This window comes from Panthera leo, chromosome A3 (genome assembly GCF_018350215.1).
Source record: "Panthera leo isolate Ple1 chromosome A3, P.leo_Ple1_pat1.1, whole genome shotgun sequence".
In the NCBI taxonomy this organism is placed as follows: Eukaryota; Metazoa; Chordata; class Mammalia; order Carnivora; family Felidae; genus Panthera; species Panthera leo.
Window position 1 is genome coordinate 50646479 of NC_056681.1, and position 19754 is coordinate 50666232.

The 19754-nt window shown below is 39.3% G+C and overlaps 1 non-coding gene across 1 annotated transcript; it reads right to left on the reverse strand.

The window, feature by feature from the left end:
- Window positions 1-2078: 2078 nt before the first annotated feature.
- Window positions 2079-2290, reverse strand: LOC122216785. Its single transcript, XR_006201115.1, has one exon. It is a non-coding gene; the product is annotated as a small nucleolar RNA U3 (small nucleolar RNA).
- Between the last annotated feature and the right edge of the window lie 17464 nt (window positions 2291-19754).

Below are 19754 nucleotides of genomic sequence, written 5' to 3' on the forward strand. Positions count from 1 at the left end.
TATGTATATTATATCTGATATAAGTCATTTTCCCATAAGAGTTGATATTTTTAGCCATAGATTATCCACTGTCCATTGCTTTAATTTTCCTGTTTATTTCTAAATCAGGAAGTATATTCCTATGATTTGTGAAGGCATTGTTTTTCTCACATGTTTCGAAGTTACTTTTTTACTTTGTAAGCATGGGTTGAGGCTTTTTAATAAACACGCGTCTTTTCATATCATGATGAGTTTTCATTGGAGAGCTTTCTTAACTATTTCCACTTGAGCCTAACATCATACCATTAAAAAAAAAAACACAAAAAAATTAATCTATATGTGCTAAGATGCATCTGACTACAGCATAGTGTATTTCATAATTTGACTTTACATTATAAAATATAATAATAAATTTTATTTTATATTACCATACACTAATACATTATATATCTGTACATATATATCTGTTTGCTAGTTGACATGAATTTGCATTGGGTGGTGGCTGATTGCATTTGATCTTGTTGCCAACTGGATATTCATATGTGTGTCTAAAGTTCTTTTTAGAACAGACATCTACTCATGGAGTTCACAAAGCCTGTTATCTACAGTAGGATATTTAAAGGACATCTTACTTTATTTCACGGGAGCAGAAATTTTGTCTAAGATTATGAGCTGATCAAGGCACAGATTTGGCACTATCATATTCAATGGAGGACTAATGGCTTCTCTCTCCTTGTACAGCTGCCATCGATGCTTCTGTATAATTACTGTGAACTTAAGTGTTTTTATGTCAACATTATCTGTATCCCATTTACTAACAGTTATCTAAGCTACAATATATACATTTTTTTTCTTTCATTTCATTACAATCAGTAAATCTTTGTGGTGATGGCAGTGTTTTTAACATGAACATTGTCATCTGACATCTTTGTTCATAATGAGTTATGAACCAGGGCCCGCTTCACGGCTTCCTGGGTGTAACACTAGTGCTGTCTCACAATGGTTTTTGCTGAGAAAAGTTTGTGCTTATTTGCATACTGTGCTGTTGCAACAGATAATGTTGACATAAAAACACTTAAGTTCACAGTAATTATACAGAAGCATTGATGGCAGTTGTACAAGGAGAGAGAAGCCATTAGTCCTCCATTGAATATGATAGTGCCAAATCTGTGCCTTGATCAGCTCATAATCTTAGACAAAATTTCTGCTCCCTGGTTCAAAAAGTTATGAAAAAATATGATTTTCATATTCTCAAATGTATATCAGCTTTATGCACTTTTCTTTGAATCATTCCACATGTCTCTTGTGTTCTATTAAACTCATAGAAAGAGATCACTTTTTATCTTTCCCAACAGGGGCAAGACCAACTAAAATGCCACAAAAAAGAACATGACTGGCTTGTTTATGAAAGGATAAATATCATACGGCCTGTTAGAATTGAAAAGAAAAGATGATTAATAAATGCAACACTTAGGCACAAAAGATAGATAATTATATGAGGTGACAGAGGTGTTAGCCAATCTTATTGTGGTAGTCATCTCAAAACATATACATGTATCAAATCATCATGTTGTAAAACTTATATTTCCCAATGATATATGCCAATTATATCTCAGTAAAACTGGGAAGAAAAGAATTTCAGGATTGCAACAGCACAGTATGCAAATAAGCACAAACTTTTCTAAGCAAAAACCATTGTGAGACAGCACTAGTGTTACATCCCGGAAGTCGTGAAGCGGGCCCTGGTTCTATCTGCAAATACGTCCCAAACATCTGACCACTTGTCACCATCTCCACTGCTAACAAACAGCCTAATTTCCCCTCTAGGTTACTACACCAGTCTCTTAAGTAACCTCTTGCCTCTGCCTTTGCCTTTCCAGTTGATTGGTAGCATAGAAATCAGATTAGTTCTGATAGACCTCCTCTTCTGAAAATCCTCCAATGATTTTCCTTTCACTCCAAGAAAAGTCAAAGTCCTTGCCATGGCTGACAAATCTGTTTACACTCCAAGTGCTGTCTCCTTGCTCACTTAACTTCACCCACACAGCATTCCGATGGACAATTAACAAGCCACACATGTGGCCTTCTTTTTTAGAGAAACTACTCAGACAACGGGCCACTTTCCTCTTAGTCCCCCAAAGGAGGAGGGAACAATTATCAATGACAAGGGCAGCTGTGGAAACCACACCCAGAGTCGGTTTTACAGTCAGGAAGGGACACTATTTCTCCTCCTCATGCTTTCAGGGACTCCACACTTAGAGAAATTTCTCTAGTGACAAACTTTAGAAACAATCCCTGAAAGTACAGTCTTCACATTTCCAATCATTGAAAAATCCATGGTCCTACCAACACGTCCCAGTTCTATCTAAAATTCCCTCCAATGTGATGTCCTTAAATATAAAAAAGATTAGGGGTGCCTGGGTGGCTCAGTCGGTTAGACATCCGACTTCAGCTCAGGTCGTGATCTCACAGTTTGTGAGTTTGAGCCCCGCGTCGGGCTCTGTGCTGACAACTCAGAGCCCGGAGCCTGCTCCAGATTCTGTGTCTCCGTCTCTGCGCCTCCCCTGCTCGTGCTCTATCTCTCTCTCATTCTCTCTCAAAAATAAATATTTTTAACAAAATTTTTAAATAAAATAAAAAAAATTAGCAACAAGGGAAAAGAATGAAGATATAACACGAACCCAAGAATTCAGCAACTTCGTAATTCGTTACTGGATTATCAAAGGTTGAATTTTTTTTTTTTTAGTTTAATAATAGGAGAAACAAACTTCTTATCCCAGAAATTAGTTACACTACAGGTCTGTGGTTTGGAATGTTAAATTATCCATTTAAAACAGAAAGCCAATTTATATTTCTCAGAAACATTTATGACTTAATTGCTGTTATCAACCTAATAAATTACCCTAGTAATTTGGTTTCCACAAACTGGTTATACACTCAAATTTCATGTCTGATGAAAGAATAATTGTATCAATATTCTGCAAATATGAAAAGGAAATTAGCTCATTGGCCACAAGGGAAAGGCATATACCTTGAGTGTAAACGCATCTATCTTTTTCTGTCTTTAAGCAGGCAAATTAAAATGGGAAAGAAACAGTTTGTGTCTCACAGGAATAATGTGTAATATGTTAATTGCTTTTCAAATACCATAGCATGACTCAAAAATATTCTTTGTGTCTAATGAGAATGTCATGTACTCTTGTGAACTCTGTATTTTAATGTACATCTACTGGCAACAAGTTCAATTACATAGATTCTTTTTATAACACAAGAAAACAGATACCTGAAAAGGGTTAACCCAACCCAGAAGATCATGAATTTCCCTTGGAACGTAACAATGGTCATGAAGACATGGAACATCTTGTAGAGAATATGCTATGGCAATAGTCCAGAAAGCTAAGAAGAAATTTTAAGTGGAGAAATCATAGCCACTAAGATCAAAACAGTGAGCATATTCATTTCGGTACCCATTCAAGAAACATTTATGTCATGTCTGTGTGCTAACTGCGCAGATGAAAATATAAATGAGACCTGCTTTTTAATCTCCCAGTGCTCACATTTGGAAACATGAAACCAGAGACATAGTAACATACTTAATATTAATATGCACCAAGTATAATACTAACATCAAAGTAATAGTGGTTTCATTGTGTAGAGAATTAACTTCAAAAACGAAGCTACTCAAAGATGGATGAATATAAATATATTAGGTTAAAAAGAGAAGGAAGTTCAGACAGAGAAAATACCATGAGTGGCAGCACATAAACGAAATAGCCACTACATCTGACAACAAACAATTGTAGCAGAACATAGAATGGAAGGCAAAGAAAAGTAGGATAGGAAATGAGAGAGGTCGTCAGGGGCCTACTGAAATAATTTGATGCCATGCTAAGAACTTTAAAGTTTATCCTGAAGGTGGAATTTTGCTGGTAAATAACGCAAAGCACCCTGTTTGCATTTTTGCAAAGGCAGACTGTCAGAGATAATGGAATATAAGGGAAGAAGTTGGGAGGGGGGCAGGACAAGCAGTTAGGAAATTATCTCAATGATCCAGGCAAAATACATGGGCCTGAACTAGCCAGTGGTCATAAAGATGAAGGTGTGAGTCCAAAGCAAGAGTTGTAAAAGGAACTGAATCAGAGGATTTCAAGATAAACTGAGGAGGAGAGTGGAGAAGACTCTCAATTTTCTGGATTGAGTGATCACATTAAAAAAAGATAGTACCTTTAGCTAAAAGAAAAATACAAGAAGAAAATTTAGCATTGATGAGAGATAAAAAAAAAAAACAACAACTAGATTTAGTCTGAGAACTTTTTTAGATGCTTGAAGTCATCCAAATTAACATGTCACATAGGCAGCCGGGCATAGGTCTGGAGCTTGGGAGAGTTTGGTACTAGAGAAACACATGGGGGTACAAGGGATTCCAAGAAAAGAGGCCATTTAGTGGGAATCAGGTGGGGCAAAGGACAGAGCTCTAGGGAAAAGCCTTATTTAGGTGGCAGGAAAGAAGAGAAAACCACGGAGACTGAGGTATAATGGTCAAAGAGGCAAGAAAAAAATGAAGCAAAATGAGGTTATTCATGGAAGTCCAAGGGAACAGGATGTTGAAGAAGAAGTCATCCGTGGAAAGAGATGCTTTAGGATGACAAGGGTTAGCTCCAAAGTTAAACCTACCCAAGTGGCTGGTTCCTAAGGCAGATGGCTTGATGACTTTAAGCTCTCCAAAATCCAAGATTCCAAGATAAAAGATATATTGATTCTAACCTAACCTTTGACCTTGCTAAAGTACATGGCAAGGTCAAAGATCTATATTCTCTTGTTATAATTATTATGTATCATTTTAAATTATTATCAACAACCTTTCACTGTATTAGTACCTTTTCTCCTTCCTTAAATGTAAGTTCTGACAGTAATTACAACCCTTTGGCCAAACTGACTGACTCACTTTGCCTCATCTGCGATCCAGCAGGTACTGTCATTCCTTCATCCATATTCTTAATTTCCCAAACATTTCTTGAGAGCTTACTAAGTATGAGGCAGTGTTACGCACCAGAACTGAAACTGCTACCACACAGTAATTTCTTTGATGGGACACAATTCAAAAGGATATGAATTATTAAAACACATGAAAAACTTGGACATCTGCTGCTTCTTTTAACTGTTCATGAAAAACTCCCCGTGGAAAGGCATGGGTTGGAGTTGCTTGAAAGACAGGGAAAGTCTTATTACTTTTCAGCAATCTGCTAAGAAAAGGCAGCTGTGTTAGCTTTGTTGGCTGGATAAGGGCTGTTTACCTAAGCGTGTAGTACTAATTGTTAGTTCCTTTTGGTCTCTTCTTTTAGTCTCTCTCAATTTATCAATATTGCTATGTTCTTTCTGCCACTGAGACTCCTCTTGCTTTTCCCTATAGCCTCTCACCCCTCACCCTTGCCAACGTCTCAATGGAAAAATTAATGGCTCAGCTCTCCCCACCACTTATCTGTTCTGCACATGGCACCTGTGTAAGGCCTGTACTACATGAATTTAAACTATCAACAATGTGTGTGGTCTTGCCACAGCTATTTATCTGCTAGAATGTTCTGCTCCAGCCTGGCAGCAGTTAAGTGATGAGAAAATTAGCCTTTCCTTACTGTAATTTACAAGGCTGTGCAAAGCTTAAGTAAGTATGGCACACAGATAGAAAGTTGTATAGGAATTCCAAAGGATCTCTCTACTTTTCCCCAGTCCATTCCTGCACACAGATACCCTCCAGGTACTGATTTTAAATTAATTACTCCTTACATAGGAATATAGAGTGGTCACTAAAGGATGACTATTTTATCATACATAACAATTATGCTCAGATAAAATTAATCTATGTGCAATTCATATTTGCATAATTATAAACGCACAATCATAAATAAAACACAATGGACTTCAGAGGACCACAACAAACAAACTGCAGAATTAGTATTATTGACATTAGTAAAAGAAATAGATGGTAAATCAAAGTTACTTGCCATGATTTGGGAAACTATTTGAAGTGTTTGGGTCTAACACAAGTACACACCAGTTTTATACCTTATTTTTTAGCATAGGTTTCAGCAGTAATAAAACTTTAATTCGCTTTTTCAAGTGTGTGGCAATTTGAATGCAGTTCCTTACCTTTGACTATAAATATCTAATATTGTAGAGTCTATTTCAGGAGATTTGTCAATATCTACTGAATTTATAATATAAAGTTTGTTAAAGTAGCAAACCTTGAAACTCAGTGTCTAACTTTTAACCAAAGAACTGAATGTAGATCATTTTCCCAAAAGAAATCAATGTTAAAAAACTTTTAATGCAAAAACTTAATAAAAACTGTATCTCACTAGCACCTGGGTTAACTAACGTTTTAGTGTTTGCCTCAACCAGTCTACAGAATGTTTTTGTAGATGATGCCATTAATTCTAATAACCAACCTAGGTAACCATTTTACCTATGGAAACACGAAGGCTTAGAGACCTGCTCAAGCACCAGGAAAGGCAGAGAGGTAACCAAGTTAGTCCCATTTGAAACACGAAACTAATGGCTTCCTCTGCTTCCAGACCCACGAACAACAGCTGATCTACCCGTATTGTGTGGGGACACCGGAAAGACTTTTAAATTTTCTTGTCAGACAGAGCAGAAGAGAAACATGGACACTTCTGGTTTTTAGAAAGAAGTTAGTAGCAATGTGAGAAAATGGGCTGAAGAAGGTTGGAAGGATGGAAAGAAAACCACTTGCTAGGCCACTGTCGAGATATGACAGGAAGATCTGGCAGAATCAAGTACTCCAAAATATTTATTAACTACTAATCATGGGTGAAAGATGATTAAGGGAGGAGACTGCAATAGAATTTGCTCCTCAAGGATTTCTCAGCCCTGTCTTGCAAGTAAGACTTGTATTTATGACCCTCATAAAATGTGATATAGGCTAACGAAGGGGGGACAGATGAGGTGCTTTGGAAATTTACTTAGGAAATTTTGGTGTAAAAAGGAACTTTATTTCTCAAATATTAGAGCTTCTGTAAAATACAACAAGAAATCACCCCCAGTGATTTCCTCCCAATAATATCTTGCAAAGGCAGAAGGTCCACCTATGAGGGATGCTAGGTACAGACTTTCTATCTTATGGTAAGTTAACCACATGACCTCCAGTATCTTTACCAACTCTGAAGTTTTATGGCGCTCCCAAGAACAAAAAAGCCTTTGCGATGAATTAGCTTCAGAAATGAATAGATTCTGCAGGTTTCCCTCCCTCTTACTCCTCAAGAATACTTAGTGCCTTATTAAAATGTCCTAAGTTTTCTTTGTTCACACCATCTAATTGAACATCACTTTTCCCCCCACCTTTTAAATGTTTCTTAAACTTTATAAAATGCTTAAAAACAAGTATGCAATGATCAACCAGGAACAAACTTGACTCAGGTCAAACTTAGGTAGCTGATTGCTCTAACCTTCTAGTTACAAAGACCCAAGTTAAAAAAATTTTTTTTAATATTTATTTTTGAGAGACAGAGAGAGAAGACAGAGCACAAGCGGGGGAGGGGCAGAAAGAGATGGAGACACAGAATCCAAAGCAGGCTCCAGGCTCTGAGCCATCAGCACAGAGCCTGACGTGGGGCTCGAACCCGCGGACTGTGAGATCATGACCTGAGCTGAAGTTGACGCTTTAACCGACTGAGCCACCCAGGCACCCCAACACAGTTTTTTTTATGGATGTTACTGTGTAAAGACCGTATTGGGGAAGATTGTATCGTACCCACAGCCCTTCATCAAATAACCCTTTGAACCAGGCAAAACTAGCAAATTAATACGTGTGGTGGTGTCATCCCTTTTAAAAAATCTGTAATTCTGGGGGCACCTGGGTGGCTCAGTTGGTTAGGCGCCTGATTTTGGCTCAGGTCATGATTTCACAGTCCGTGAGTTCAAGCCCCGCGTCGGGCTCTGTGCTGACAGCTCAGAGCCTGGAGCCTGCTTCAGATTCTGTGTCTCCCCGTCTCTCTACCCCTCTGTGTCTCATGCTCTATGTCTCTCTGTCTCTCAAAAAAATAAATGTTAATTTTTTTTAAAAGATCTGTAATTTTTAGTAGATATAATTACGGAAAGAGTGTCTGTTATGTGTGTAAGCATATATAATAAAGCTGACTTTACCCATTTGACAATTAAGGAGTCTGTGTGCCTGAAGGAGAAAGAGAGAACACACACACACAAAACAGTAAATGGGGTAAAACACTAACAACAGGTGAAGCTTGAAGAACATAGAGGTATTATTTTTATATTTGCAGTATATCTGTGAACAGTTTCCAATATTTTCAAGTAAAATATATATATTTTTTCACTGTGTTATTTAAATAGTCATCTTTCTTTTTTAAATATATGAAATTTACTGTCAAATTGGTTTCCATACAACACCCAGTGCTCATCCCAAAAGGTGCCCTCCTCAATACCCATCACCCACCCTGCCCTCCCTCCCACCCCCCATCAACCCTCAGTTTGCTCTTAGTTTTTAACAGTCTGTTATGCTTTGGCTTTCTCCCACTCTAACCTCTTTTTTTTTTTTTCCTTCCCCTGCCCCATGGGTTTCTGTTAATTTTCTCAGGATCCACATAAGAGTGAAACCATATGGTATCTGTCTTTCTCTGTATGGCTTATTTCACTTAGCATCACACTCTCCAGTTCCATCCACGTTGCTACAAAAGGCCATATTTCATTTTTTCTCATTGCCACGTAGTATTCCATTGTGTATATAAACCACAATTTCTTTATCCATTCATCAGTTGATGGACATTTTGGCTCTTTCCATAATTTGGCTATTGTTGAGAGTGCTGCTATAAACATTGGGGTACAAGTGCCCCTATGCATCAGTACTCCTGTATCCCTTGGGTAAATTCCTAGCAGTGCTATTGCTGGGTCATACGGTAGGTCTATTTTTAATTTTCTGAGGAACCTCCACACTGCTTTCCAGAGCGGCTGCACCAATTTGCATTCCCACCAACAGTGCAAGATGGTTCCCGTTTCTCCACATCCTCGCCAGCATCTATAGTCTCAAGATTTTTTCATTTTGGCCACTCTGACTGGCGTGAGGTGATATCTGAGTGTGGTTTTGATTTGTATTTCCCTGATAAGGAGCGACGTTGAACATCTTTTCATGTGCCTGTTGGCCATCCGGATGTCTTCTTTAGAGAAGTGTCTATTCATGTTTTCTGCCCATTTCTTCACTGGGTTATTTGTTTTTCGGGTGTGGAGTTTGATGAGCTCTTTATAGATTTTGGATACTAGCCCTTTGTCCGATGTGTCATTTGCAAATATCTTTTCCCATTCCGTTGGTTGCCTTTTAGTTTTGTTGGTTGTTCCCTTTGCTGTGAAGCTTTTTATCTTCATAAGGTCCCAGTAATTCACTTTTGCTTTTAATTCCCTTGCCTTTGGGGATGTGCCGAGTAAGAGATTGCTACGGCTGAGGTCAGAGAGGTCTTTTCCTGCTTTCTCCTCTAAGGTTTTGATGGTTTTCTGTCTCACATTCAGGTCCTTTATCCATTTTGAGTTTATTTTTGTGAATGGTGTGAGAAAGTGGTCTAGTTTCAACCTTCTGCATGTTGCTGTCCAGTTCTCCCAGCACCATTTGTTAAAGAGACTGTCTTTTTTCCATTGGATGTTCTTTCCTGCTTTGTCAAAGATGAGTTGGCCATACGTTTGTGGGTCTAGTTCTGGGGTTTCTATTCTATTCCATTGGTCTATGTGTCTGTTTTTGTGCCAATACCATGCTGTCTTGATGATGACAGCTTTGTAGTAGAGGCTAAAGTCTGGGATTGTGATGCCTCCCGCTTTGGTCTTCTTCTTCAAAATTACTTTGGCTATTCGGGGCCTTTTGTGGTTCCATATAAATTTTAGGATTGCTTGTTCTAGTTTCGAGAAGAATGCTGGTGCAATTTTGATTGGGATTGCATTGAATGTGTAGATAGCTTTGGGTAGTATTGACATTTTGACAATATTTATTCTTCCAATCCATGAGCAGGGAATGTCTTTCCATTTCTTTATATCTTCTTCAATTACCTGCATAAGCTTTCTATAGTTTTCAGCATACAGATCTTTTACATCTTTGGTTAGATTTATTTCTAGGTAGTTTATGCTTCTTGGTGCAATTGTGAATGGGATCAGTTTCTTTATTTGTCTTTCTGTTGCTTCATTGTTAGTGTATAAGAATGCAACTGATTTCTGTACATTGATTTTGTATCCTGCAACTTTGCTGAATTCATGTATCAGTTCTAGCAGACTTTTGGTGGAGTCTATCGGATTTTCCATGTATAATATCATGTCATCTGCAAAAAGCGAAAGCTTGACTTCATCTTTGCCAATTTTGATGCCTATGATTTCCTTTTGTTGTCTGATTGCTGATGCTAGAACTTCCAGGACTATATTAAACAACAGCGGTGAGAGTAGGCATCCCTGTCGTGTTCCTGATCTCAGGGAAAAAGCTCTCAGTTTTTCCCCGTTGAGGATGATGTTAGCTGTGGGCTTTTCATAAATGGCCTTTATGATCTTTAAGTAGGTTCCTTCTATCCCGACTTTCTCAAGGGTTTTTATTAAGAAACGGTGCTGGATTTTGTCAAAGGCCTTTTCTGCATCGATTGACAGGATCATATGGTTCTTCTCTTTTTTTTTTTGTTAATGTGATGTATCACGTAGACTGATTTGCGAATGTTGAACCAGCCCTGCATCCCAGGAATGAATCCCACTTGATCATGGTGAAGAATTCTTTTTAGATGCTGTTGAATTCGATTTGCTAGTATCTTATTGAGAATTTTTGCATCCATATTCATCAGAGATATTGGCCTGTAGTTCTCTTTTTTTACTGGGTCTCTGTCTGGTTTAGGAATCAAAGTAATACTGGCTTCATAGAATGAGTCTGGAAGTTTTCCTTCCCTTTCTATTCCTTGGAATAGCTTGAGAAGGATAGGTATTATCTCTGCTTTAAACGTCTGGTAGAACTCCCCTGGGAAGCCATCTGGTCCTGGACTCTTATTTGTTGGGAGATTTTTGATAACCGATTCAATTTCTTCGCTGGTTATGGGTCTGTTCAAGCTTTCTATTTCCTCCTGATTGAGTTTTGGAAGAGTGTGGGTGTTTAGGAATTTGTCCATTTCTTCCAGGTTGTCCAATTTGTTGGCATATAATTTTTCATAATATTCCCTGATAGTTGTTTGTATCTCTGAGGGATTGGTTGTAATCATTCCATTTTCATTCATGATTTTATCTATTTGGGTCATCTCCCTTTTCTTTTTGAGAAGCCTGGCTAGAGGTTTGTCAATTTTGTTTATTTTTTCAAAAAACCAACTCTTGGTTTTGTTGATCTGCTCTACTGTTTTTTTAGATTCTATATTGTTTATTTCTGCTCTGGTCTTTATTATTTCTCTTCTTCTGCTGGGTTTAGGCTGCCTTTGCTGTTCGGCTTCTATTTCCTTTAGGTGTGCTGTTAGATTTTGTATTTGGGACTTTTCTTGTTTCTTGAGATAGGCCTGGATTGCAATGTATTTTCCTCTCAGGACTGCCTTCGCTGCGTCCCAAAGCGTTTGGATTGTTGTATTTTCATTTTCGTTTGTTTCCATATATTTTTTAATTTCTTCTCTAATTGCCTGGTTGACCCACTCATTCGTTATTAGGGTGTTCTTTAACCTCCATGCTTTTGGAGGTTTTCCAGACTTTTTCCTGTGGTTGATTTCAAGCTTCATAGCATTGTGGTCTGAAAGTACGCATGGTATAATTTCAATTCTTGTAAACTTATGAAGGGCTGTTTTGTGACCCAGTATATGATCTATCTTGGAGAATGTTCCATGTGCACTCGAGAAGAAAGTATATTCTGTTGCTTTGGGATGCAGAGTTCTAAGTATATCTGTCAAGTCCATCTGATCCAATGTGTCATTCAGGGCCCTTGTTTCTTTATTGACTGTGTGTCTAGATGATCTATCCATTTCTGTAAGTGGGGTGTTAAAGTCCCCTGCAATGACCACATTCTTATCAATAAGGTTGCTTATGTTTATGAGTAATTGTTTTATACATTTGGGGGCTCCGGTATTTGGCGCATAGACATTTATAATAGCTCTTCCTGATGGATAGACCCTGTGATTATTATATAATGCACTTCTTCATCTTTTGTTACAGCCTTTAATTTAAAGTCTAGTTTGTCTGATATAAGTATGGCTACTCCAGCTTTCTTTTGGCTTCCAGGAGCATGATAAATAGTTCTCCATCCCCTCACTCTCAATCTAAAGGTGTCCTCAGATCTAAGATGAGTCTCTTGTAGACAGCAAATAGATGGGTCTTGTTTTTTTATCCATTCTGATACCCTATGTCTTTTGGTTGGCACATTTAATCCATTTACATTCAGTGTTATTATAGAAAGATACGGGTTTAGAGTCATTGTGATGTCTGTATGTTTTATGCTTGTAGTGATGTCTCTGGTACTTTGTCTCACAGGATCCCCCTTAGGATCTCTTGTAGGGCTGGTTTCGTGGTGACAAATTCCTTCAGTTTTTGTTTGTTTGGGAAGACCTTTATCTCTCCTTCTATTCTAAATGACAGACTTGCTGGATAAAGGATTCTCGGCTGCATATTTTTTCTGTTTAGCACACTGTAGGTATCGTGCCAAGCCTTTCTGGCCTGCCAAGTTTCAAAGGAGAGATCAGTCACGAGTCTTATAGGTCTCCCTTTATATGTGAGGGCACGTTTATCCCTTGCTGCTTTCAGAATTTTCTCTTTATCCTTGTATTTTGCCAGTTTCACTATGATATGTCGTGCAGAAGATCGATTCAAGTTACGTCTGAAGGGAGTTCTCTGTGCCTCTTGGATTTCAATGCCTTTTTCCTTCCCCAGTTCAGGGAAGTTCTCAGCTATAATTTCTTCAAGTACCCCTTCAGCACCTTTCCCTCTTTCTTCCTCCTCTGGGATACCAATTATGCGTATATTATCTCTTTTTAGTGTATCACTTAGTTCTCTAATTTTCCCCTCATACTCCTGGATTTTTTTATCTCTCTTCCTTTCAGCTTCCTCTTTCTCCATAACTTTATCTTCTAGTTCAACTAGTCTCTCCTCTGCCTCTTCAAGCCGAGCCGTCGTGGTTTCCATTTTGTTTTGCATTTCGTTTAAAGCGTTTTTCAGCTCCTCATGACTTTTCCTTAGTCCCTTGATCTCTGTGGCAAGAGATTCTCTGCTGTCCTGTATACTGTTTTCAAGCCCAGCGATTAATTTTATGACTATTATTCTAAATTCACTTTCTGTTATATTATTTAAATCCTTTTTGATCAGTTCATTAGCTGTTGTTATTTCCTGGAGATTCTTCTGAGGGGAATTCTTCCGTTTGGTCATTTTGGATAGTCCCTGGAGTGGTGCGGACCTGCAGAGCACTTCCCCTGTGCTCTGGTGTGTAACTGGAGTTGGTGGGCGCGGCCGCAGTCCGACCTGATGTCTGCCCCCAGCCCACCGCTGGGGCCACAGTCAGACTGGTGTGTGCCTTCTCTTCCCCTCTCCTAGGGGCGGGATTCACTGTGGGGTGGCGTGGCCCGTCTGGGCTACTTGCACACTGCCAGGCTTGTGTTGCTGGGGATCTGGTGTATTAGCTGGGGTGGACAGGCAAGGTGCACGGGGGCTGGAGGGGCAGGCTTAGCTCGCTTCTCCTTAGGGGATCTACTTCAGGAGGGGCCCTGTGGCAGCGGGAGGGAGTCAGATCCGCTGCCGGAGGTTTGGCTCCGCAGAAGCACAGAGTTGGGTGTTTGCGCTGCGCGATCAAATTCCCTGGCAGGAACTGGTTCCCTTTGGGATTTTGGCTCGGGGATGGGCGGGGGAGATGGCGCTGGTGAGCGCCTTTGTTCCCCGCCAAGCTGAGCTCTGCCGTCCGGGGGCTCAGCAGCTCTCCCTCCCTCTGTCCTCCAGCCTTCCCGCTTTCTGAGCAGAGCTGTTAACTTATGACCTCCCAGACGCTGAGTCACGTTTGCTGTCGGAACACAGTCCGTCCGGCCCCTCCACTTTTGCCAGCCAGACTCGGGGGCTCTGCTTGGCCAGTGAGCCGCCCCTCCGCCCCGGCTCCCTCCCGCCAGTCGGTGGAGCGAGCTCTGCCTCGCCGCCCTTCCTACCCTCTTCCGTGGGCCTCTCGTCTGCTCTTGGCTCCAGAGACTCCGTTCTGCTAATCCTCTGGCAGTTTTCTGGGTTCTTTAGGCAGGTGTAGGTGGAATCTAAGTGATCAGCAGGATGCACGGTGAGCCCAGCGTCCTCCTACGCCGCCATCTTTCGGAATCCCTCGAAAAATATATTTTTTAATTAAGGAATCACTTGTCAAATTTTGGGAAGAAATATAGGTGAAAAAACTCTTAACAGTCATCACAAGCGAAAGAAAAACCATAAACATCTGGTGTGAGTTTATATGTGTTATAATTCATACTCATATATATTCACATAAAACATACATTCAGGTTTATTGGGTATTTTCACTGTAATTTTTTTTTCAAATTTACCTGCTGCAGGGAAGTGATTTCTTAGGTGCTAGAGTGTTAGTATTAAATTTTTCCTTAACGCTCATTTACTTTGAGAGACAGAGACAAAGCACGAGCAGGGGAGGGGTAGAGAGAGAGGGAGACAAAGAACCCAAGGCAGGCTCCAGGCTCTGAGCTGTCAGCACAGAGCCCCACGTGGGACTCAAACTCGCAAAATGTGAGGTCATGACCTGAGCTGAAGTTGAACACTTAACTGACTGAGCCACCCAGGCGCCCCTAGAATGTTAGTATTAAGTCTGCATCTTCCTTGTGTCACTTTCGGCTTATTTCGCTGCTCCAGATTTTAAAAGTGATTCTGGTATGTGAGGCTTGAGAGAGTGTGAAAATAAAACCAGCCTGTATCCACAGACCAAAGGGCTGCCACATTTAGGAGGCTAGTAACAGATCAAGCACATTACCTTTTTCACCCTAGGAGATCTACGTCAGATATCCACAAATGACATCTTTCTTCACATCTGTCAGAGATCTTTGTTTAAAACAAAATGAAAGAAAGAAATTTCTGAGAAAACTTTTCTGGTTGATGATGCTTCTGTGTTTAAATGCTATGCCAAACAGACTATTTTGAGCAAATGGAGGATTTAAAAATCATCACATCATTCATTCAAATACATGCAAATATTCTTCAGAGTAATACTTGTTTTCAGGTAAAGAAGATTCTTAACTTATGTGCAAATCTGGTCAGTTTTGCTAGGTTTAGAAAGTATCCTGGGCGGGGGGGGTGTCACTGCAATTAGTTCAAACTTCCCAACTAGGAATTCATTTGGTCTTTCAAATAATATGCATAAGCATCTCCTGGAAGGAATGAAGCTGCAAGATGTATTTAGAACAAAAGAAAAACGAAAGGAGGAAAGATCACAGCTTTTTTCTTATGTAGAAAAAATTGTGTACATTATATACAATATATGATTATGAAAGCTTATTTTTAAATTTCTAAACATACATCAAAAACTGAGAAGGAAAAGTAAAAGAAAATGACACCAAAAAGAGGTGCCTAGGCGGCTCAGTTAAGCCTCCAATTCTTGGTATCTGTTCAGGTTGTGATCTCACGGTCTTGAGATCTAGCCCTGCATCGGGCTCCACTCTGGGTACAGAGCCTGCTTGGGATGTTCTCTCTCCCTCTCTCTCTGCTCCTCCCCTGCTCACACTCTCTCAAGACAAATAAACTTAAAAAAAATAACACCAAGGTCATTACCAGCTTAGAGGCCCTCAGCAATCAGAATAAGCTTAAGAAGTATGATGAAGGCTAAGCATGAAGAAGTACGAAGAGGACAGGAAGACCCCTCACACAGATGTACGTTTGTGTCTCATCCTTTCAGAGAATATACTAAAAGCATGGGCCTGGGAGACAAGCATGTCAGCCGCAGAATTTCTTCAAAGAAAAGCTGTAGGAGAGGCAAACTAGTAAGAGAGGGAGAAGGCAGGACCTGTCTGGAAGCCGCACCTGCATTGCAAGCACATTCTTTTTTTTCTTCTTAGTGTTTGTTTAGTTTTGAGAGAGAGCGAGTGAGCAAGCAGTGTGAGTGGGGGGCAGAGAAAGGAAACACAGAATCCAAAGCAGGCTCCAAGCTGTCAGCTGTCTGCACAGAGCCTGATGCAGGGCTCAATCCCATGAATCATAAGCCTGAGTCAGGCGCTCAACCAACTGAGCCACCCAGGCTCCCCACAAGCACATTCTTCTACTTAGATTGCATCATTAATGGGGGGGGGGAGTACTTTTAGGGACTTAATAGAAATTTAGAGGAAGCACTTCATGTACCATTCTTGGCCAATACCTCTGAAATAGAAAGACATATCCATACTTGGGCTAGAAGGATAATAGTTTCTATCACTTTGAACTAAGTGAGTTCTTCGGAAATCACTTTCTACACTCCTAAATTGGGTTATTTTACAAATTGGGTTATATGAACTCAACAATAAAAGGAGATTATTACTAATCTTTGATTCTTTGTATCATCCAGGTATTAGAAATTCCCTCTGATTTACGAGTCTATGTTCTATTCCAGGAATATGGATCCATTCTTCTCCTCATCAAAACTGAGGGGTTTAATCCTGGAGGTTTTTAAGAGAATATTGGTGATAGAAAAGCTGAGCATTAAGTGTAGGCATTAATAATGTCTTTTCACAGTGTTTTTTCCTTATCTTTTGTATTAGGCTTTTTAAACCAAGTGTCGTGTCTTGCTAATTAACTGTGGTAGAAAGTTATCACCTGGGTAGAACCTGTTAAAAAATAATTATATATTCCTTGGCATTGTGGTTCTTGGATGAAGGAAGAACACCAATCTTTGCCATCATTTCATCTTCCATTTTTACCCCTTTCTGTCAGCCACTCTTTTCCTTCTTGGTGTACTAGGAGAATCTTAAGAGACCACCAAACCTGAATAACTATGATACTTAATAGGAAGATAAAGGGGTCTCTCACCACATCAGAAGCAATGAGAATTACCAAATAAACACAAGGGAGAAACCTACATTCCTAGTGCTAGCACTAGACTTACAACTTCACTCTTTACAATTCATCCTTGGAGAGGGGCACATGAGTGGCTTGGTCAGTCAAGGGTCAAGCTGTTGATTTCAGCTCACAGTTGTGAGATCAAGCCTACCTCAGGCTCTGCTCTGATGGCACGGAACCTGATTGAGATTTGCACTCTCTCTGCTCCTCCTCTCTCACTCTCTCTCACTCTTTCTCACTCTCAAAATAGACAAACATTAAAAAAAATTATCCTTGGAGAAAGGGAACCCTTGTGCACTGTTGGTGGGAATGTAAATTGGTACAACCACTATGAAAACAGTATGGAAGCTCCTCAAAAAATTAAACACAAATACTATAGGATCCAACAATTCTACTACTATTTAGCCAAAGAAAACAAACACTAATTTGAAAAGACGTATGAACCCCTATGTTCACTGTAGCATTATTTACAATAGCCAAGGTATGGAAGTAACTGAAATGTCCATCAATAGATGGATAAAGAAGATGTGCTGTGTACACACACACATACACACAGGAATATTACTTAGCTGTAAAAATAGAATGAGATTCTGCCATTTGCAACAATATGGATGGACATAGAAGGTATTATGCTAAGTGAAATAAGTCAGGCAGAGGAATACAAATACCATATGATTTCAGTTATGTGTGGAACCTAAAAAAAACAAAACAAACCAGAAATGGACTGAAAGGTACTGGTGTTTGCCAGAGGGAGGGGGAGGGGGAATGGACAAAATAGGTGAAGGGGATTAAGAGGTACTAAAGCTCAACTTTAAGTCACAAGCATGAGGAGGAGTACAGCATAGGGAGTATAATCAATGGTATGTAATAGTGTTGTATTGTGACAGATGGTAGCTAGACTTAGTGTAGTCAGTACCGTATAATGTATAGAACTGTTGAATCAATGTTGCACACTTGAAACTAATATAACATTATATGTCAACTATACTGCAATAAAAAAGTTTAAGAAATTAATTCTTAGGCCAGGTGGTAATTTAATCTACACTTTGGCCAGACTTTTCTTGGAGGTCTGGATGTGACCAAGGAAGAACACAACTTTTCAGTTAGGAACTGTTCTCTAAGCATTTTCTAGCCAATAGTTTCCACAGTAACTTTGGATGGAAGACATCTGTCTGTGACTTCTGTAAAGAGAAGTAGGAGAAAAAGACAACTAGCATTTCTAAGTGCCCACCAAGGATGAGGCACCCAAGAATGTTTATCCCATATAACTATTATCACCATCTTGGTAAGTCAACATTATTACCCCATTTTATAGATGCAGAAACAAAGGCAAGGAGGGAAGAGTTGTATGGTCAGATTTAAACACAAGCTTGTTCTGTTTGTCCTACGCCATGCTGTGCCATTGTCCACAAGTATGACCACTGTAACGAGGACGACTAGCATGGGCCCCAGTCATGCCCTCAGTGATGTTAGCCACCTGACAAATTTACTACCACACTTGCATCTCTGGGTAACCGTTCCCCTCCGTTCTTAGCTCAATGAATGTGTGCAGTAAGAACAAAACAGCCCCAGAGAACATTTGGATAAATAAACAATGGGACTCAATAGGTTACAGTAAAGTTTCCAGAAAATACTGTCGGAGAAGTTCAGGATGTATATTAAGGAGTTTGGTTAATAAGAAATCAAAATTAGTGTTTTTAGGGGGGAGGAGCAGGTGTGTGTGTGCATGAGCACATGTGTTTACCTCATCACGGAATCAAACCAAATCCTATAAATGAGTACTGAATATATGCCTACTTGTAATATGGAGAGTGCATAAAAGGGAAAGGTATAATCCTGAAGGGCTACGACAAGCACTTCTAACGTAAGAAATCACGAAAGAAACTAAGACTAAGGAGGTCAATATTTTAAATAAATCCTATTTTTCACCACTAAATAGTTCACTAGATAAAAGACCTCATTTGGTTCCCCAATTTTAAAGTATAACTAATTAGATGATAATCAACATGGTATTTGCCATCACACGTTTAGACAATGTAGAATATGATGATCCATTACATCAATAATCAGTTACATTTAGAACTAATTATTTGAAATAAAGGTGAGCTCATATGCACAGAATCTGCCAATATTCTCAAAGGAAAACATTATTGGGGCACCTGGGTGGTTCAGGCAGTTGGGCGTCCAACTTCAGCTCCGGTCATGATCTAATAGCTTATGAGTTCGAGCCCCGCATCAGACTCTGTGCTGACAGCCCAGAGTCTGAAGCCTGCTTCAGATTCTGTGTCTCCCTCTCTCTCTGCCCCTCCCCGACTCACGCTCTGTCTCACTCCTTCAAAAATAAATAAACATTAAAAAAAAATTTTTTAAAAAGGAAAACATTATTCAGTGAAGAAAAGATTTTCATTTTCTCTTGTGAAAAAAATAAAAAGATTGAAAATATGATTTTAATTACAGACAACATGGAGGGTAATAAGGATTTGAAATTTCAAATACAACTTTCAAATATTTCAAATCATATTGTTTTTTTCTCTCAATGATTTTTGTAGCTCCATATTTACTAAGTGAAATATAGAAAACTAAATTGTCTTGGGATATTTCCTTGAAATCGCTTTTAAGAAAATAAAAATTTAAATGATACGATCAGAAAATATTCCTGGTTTAAGACACCTTAAATTAAAGCTGTTTGCAGACAAGAAGTCATCGGAGAAGTCAGTATCCCACAGTAAGATTTCTTGGACAAAAAAGGAGGATAGTGGATAAACTGGTCCTGGGGAGGC